This window comes from Schistocerca americana, unplaced genomic scaffold (assembly GCF_021461395.2).
Source record: "Schistocerca americana isolate TAMUIC-IGC-003095 unplaced genomic scaffold, iqSchAmer2.1 HiC_scaffold_137, whole genome shotgun sequence".
Classification (NCBI taxonomy): domain Eukaryota; kingdom Metazoa; phylum Arthropoda; class Insecta; order Orthoptera; family Acrididae; genus Schistocerca; species Schistocerca americana.
The window spans coordinates 207,501-212,500 of NW_025725449.1; the positions used below are offsets into that span (position 1 = coordinate 207,501).

Sequence of the window (5,000 nt, forward strand, 5' to 3'; positions counted from 1 at the left end):
CTACGAGCTTTTTAACCGCAACAACTTTAATATACGCTATTGGAGCTGGAATTACCGCGGCTGCTGGCACCAGACTTGCCCTCCAATAGATACTCGTTAAAGGATTTAAAGTGTACTCATTCCGATTACGGGGCCTCGGATGAGTCCCGTATCGTTATTTTTCGTCACTACCTCCCCGTGCCGGGAGTGGGTAATTTGCGCGCCTGCTGCCTTCCTTGGATGTGGTAGCCGTTTCTCAGGCTCCCTCTCCGGAATCGAACCCTGATTCCCCGTTACCCGTTACAACCATGGTAGGCGCAGAACCTACCATCGACAGTTGATAAGGCAGACATTTGAAAGATGCGTCGCCGGTACGAGGACCGTGCGATCAGCCCAAAGTTATTCAGAGTCACCAAGGCAAACGGACCGGACGAGCCGACCGATTGGTTTTGATCTAATAAAAGCGTCCCTTCCATCTCTGGTCGGGACTCTGTTTGCATGTATTAGCTCTAGAATTACCACAGTTATCCAAGTAACGTGGGTACGATCTAAGGAACCATAACTGATTTAATGAGCCATTCGCGGTTTCACCTTAATGCGGCTTGTACTGAGACATGCATGGCTTAATCTTTGAGACAAGCATATGACCACTGGCAGGATCAACCAGGGAGCTGCGTCAACTAGAGCTGAGCAGCCGGCCGCCCGGGAGTGTGTCCCGGGGGCCCGCGCGAACACGCAAGCGTCCGCTCAATTATTCTGCAAACAGGAGGAGGCTGAGCTCCCCTGCACAATACACCTCGAAACCCTCTCAGGTCCCGGCGGCGCGCAGCGCCGTCCTAAGTACTTGGTCGGGTTCGAGAGAGGCGCAATCGCCCGGAGTTTGGCGAGTAGACGCTTTAGGTGCGACCACCCGTGCTCCCAACTGAGCTTGCCGCTGCCGACAGAGGCCCGGGAGCGTGCTGTCGTGGCATTGCCGGCGGGAGACAACACGCGCCACCTACGGTGACCGGCAGCTCCAACGCCAGCGCCACAGAAGGACAAAAGCCCCACTTGGGTGCCGAAGCGAACTCTCCCAGCACAGCGCACGCGCCAACACGTCCGCACAGCTGCGATACAAACCACCTGCGAGAACCGCAGAGGCGACCGAGCAGCAGACGGCGTCGCGGCGCCGAGCGCCGGGCGGCGGCGCATCCTCAGCGCACACAGTCCTCAATCGGACCAGCACACTGCAGATGTCCACCGCGCTTCGCACCGGGCCCGCGAGGACCTACTTTGGCCGCACGGCGCCGCGTGCAGGGTGCGCCGGCGCGCAGCTGCGCCGCCTGCCGCCTCCGTCGGCCGGCGCGCCTGCCACTGGCCGCCCCCACCAGCCGGCTGTAGCGCGTGCGCCCACGCACCGCGCGGCCAGCACGCCGGGAGGCCCCCCCTCACCGGCCGGGGACGGTCCCACCCAGCCACCGCCGCGTATCGCTTCACACCCAGATGCCATTCACGTTCGTGGGCATGGTGGGTATCGCTGGAACAACCGGTTGGTAGCTCAACCGATCGTCGCCATCACTGATTCACCTCTAGCGAGAACAACCGCACCACAACGGTTTACCAGTTGTTCATTTGCATAACGTCACCAGCAAACGTAGGCGTCCATCGCCATTTGCAAATTCAACGATTGTTGCATGCCTGTGTCAGGTGTCACGACACACTATGTCTGCCCACATACACGCAACAACATGTGCACGCTTCGCGAACACGTGGAAGGTGGCCCCCGTACGTATGCGATGTCCATTGCGCGAACGACTGTCAACCGGCCTCTGTCGCATGTCGCAGATGTGGAACGCAGTGCACCATGCTATCACGGTGTGTGAGAAGAGACGACTACGTCTGACAACACGCGCCACTACATCAACAGACGGCTCATGCTGATCGCCATCCAGGGCATACCACACTGCAATCCAGCTCTTATAGGGAGACGACACGTAGCTGAGTGCACAACATTTGGACCGCATGGTTCGCCGTTGTTGGCGCAGTCGTTGTACGGTCACATGTACCACGATGTATCATTCAGTACATGAGGACCAATGTGCAGTACAGTGTGTGATTTGGACGTACAACATCAGCGGACAGTTGACACAGGCCGTACCACAGCGTAGGCTAAGTGCTTCGCACATGCGAATGCCAATGAACAACTGCAAATGCCAATGAACAACTGCAAAGGGCATTGAGCATGTACGTCCTGCTGCCATCCACATTACAGTGTATAGCTGCAAGGTGTTTAACATGAAGCGATACACTGGGGACCGGGCAGTGCGAGTAGCAAACTATATTGCGGGGGTTGCAGTTAGGCAACACTACACTAATTTAACGCGTCGTATGACAATTACAGAGCAGGTTAAGGCCCAACGTGTGTTGGGTTAAGGCCCAACGTGTGTTGGGTTAAGGCCCAACGTGTGTTGGGTTAAGGCCCAACGTGTGTTGGGTTAAGGCCCAACGTGTGTTGGGTTAAGGCCCAACGTGTGTTGGGTTAAGGCCCAACGTGTGTTGGGTTAAGGCCCAACGTGTGTTGGGTTAAGGCCCAACGTGTGTTGGGTTAAGGCCCAACGTGTGTTGGGTTAAGGCCCAACGTGTGTTGGGTTACGTTAAGGGGCAATGTGGGTTACGTTAAGGGGCAATGTGGGTTACGTTAAGGGGCAATGTGGGTTACGTTACGGCGCAATATAGGTTACGTTACGGCGCAATATAGGTTACGTTAAGGCGCAATATCGGTTACGTTACGGCGCAATACAGGTTACGTTAAGGCGCAATACAGGTTACGTTAAGGCGCAATACAGGTTACGTTAAGGCGCAATACAGGTTACGTTAAGGCGCAATACAGGTTACGTTAAGGCGCAATACAGGTTACGTTAAGGCGCAATGCAGGTTACGTTAAGGCGCAATACAGGTTACGTTAAGGCGCAATACAGGTTACGTTAAGGCGCAATACAGGTTACGTTAAGGCGCAATACAGGTTACGTTAAGGCGCAATACAGGTTACGTTAAGGCGCAATACAGGTTACGTTAAGGCGCAATACAGGTTACGTTAAGGCGCAATACAGGTTACGTTAAGGCGCAATACAGGTTACGTTAAGGCGCAATACAGGTTACGTTAAGGCGCAATACAGGTTACGTTAAGGCGCAATACAGGTTACGTTAAGGCGCAATACAGGTTACGTTAAGGCGCAATACAGGTTACGTTAAGGCGCAATACAGGTTACGTTAAGGCGCAATACAGGTTACGTTAAGGCGCAATACAGGTTACGTTAAGGCGCAATACAGGTTACGTTAAGGCGCAATACAGGTTAGGTTAAGGCGCAATACAGGTTAGGTTAAGGCGCAATACAGGTTAGGTTAAGGTACGACATAGGTTAGGTTAAGGTACGACATAGGTTAGGTTAAGGTACGACATAGGTTAGGTTAAGGTACGACATAGGTTAGGTTAAGGTACGACATAGGTTAGGTTAAGGTACGACATAGGTTAGGTTAAGGTACGACATAGGTTAGGTTAAGGTACGACATAGGTTAGGTTAAGGTACGACATAGGTTAGGTTAAGGTACGACATAGGTTAGGTTAAGGTACGACATAGGTTAGGTTAAGGTACGACATAGGTTAGGTTAAGGTACGACATAGGTTAGGTTAAGGTACGACATAGGTTAGGTTAAGGTACGACATAGGTTAGGTTAAGGTACGACATAGGTTAGGTTAAGGTACGACATAGGTTAGGTTAAGGTACGACATAGGTTAGGTTAAGGTACGACATAGGTTAGGTTAAGGTACGACATAGGTTAGGTTAAGGTACGACATAGGTTAGGTTAAGGTACGACATAGGTTAGGTTAAGGTACGACATAGGTTAGGTTAAGGTACGACATAGGTTAGGTTAAGGTACGACATAGGTTAGGTTAAGGTACGACATAGGTTAGGTTAAGGTACGACATAGGTTAGGTTAAGGTACGACATAGGTTAGGTTACGGTACGACATAGGTTAGGTTACGGTACGACATAGGTTAGGTTACGGTACGACATAGGTTAGGTTACGGTACGACATAGGTTAGGTTACGGTACGACATAGGTTAGGTTACGGTACGACATAGGTTAGGTTACGGTACGATATAGGTTAGGTTACGGTACGATATAGGTTAGGTTAAGGTACACATTGTTGTAAGGAAAGGTTTAATGGGGGGCGGGGCGGGGCGGCCGGTTTGTTGATTGTGATTATAGTAAGTGGATGCCTGCGGCATCATCTGATTTGCCACGTCAGGATGCACCTTTGGCTCATGACAGGCGGCGCTCTCATTCCATGCTTGTGGCAGACCTGTGTCTTTCATTCCTGCCATTGTTTGTGTGCTGTGAGAGGAGGCAGTATTGTGATGTTGGGTGCACCCCTGTGTAGGACATGTGTGGGTGTTGGTGGCTTGGCTGAGCAATGGTGGTTGTCGGGTGGGTGGGATATTCTGTTTTCTGAGTGGACCTCCCAGTCTGGTTATGACAGTGTGGATTGTCTAATGTGGCGGAGAGGATGCACTGGGTGTTGTTCCATGCTGGTGCTTACATATTGTCTGTGTGCGTGTTACAGGCAGAGAGTAGTGCGTGATAAGGGTGTGTGGCTGACGTGTGGTTGTGATTGTGAGCAGAGTCTTTCAGCATGTATACGGACAGTTGTATACATTATCTGTATTCTGATGGCTCTATCTATTACTAATCAGCGCCGTGTATACGTTTAATCCGGTTCCAGTCGAAACTGTTGTATCTCTGTACATTAGTGACACGGCGAGCCCGCTATGTAGTTACTCGTCTCGGCAGCTTCCACCGGTGTATGGCAAATGATTATAAGGAATCAGTCTAGTCGTCAATACCGATGGTGTGACGTCACATGTCTGGGGTGGGGGACGCTGCGCCCTTCCGGTGGGTCATGGCCTAGAAAGACTCTTCCCACGCAGGGGGGCGTGGACTGTCATTGACTCTTCCAGGTAATATACTTGCCGTACGTTC

At 52.0% G+C, this 5,000-nt stretch overlaps 1 non-coding gene across 1 annotated transcript in view; it reads right to left on the minus strand.

Moving 5' to 3' along the window:
- The window catches only part of LOC124566104, a 1,910-nt gene extending 1,261 nt beyond the window's left edge, over positions 1 to 649 (minus strand). The window contains exon 1 of the ribosomal RNA XR_006970777.1: positions 1 to 649. This exon is cut by the window's left edge and continues 1,261 nt beyond it. This is a non-coding gene — a ribosomal RNA (small subunit ribosomal RNA).
- Between the last annotated feature and the right edge of the window lie 4,351 nt (positions 650 to 5,000).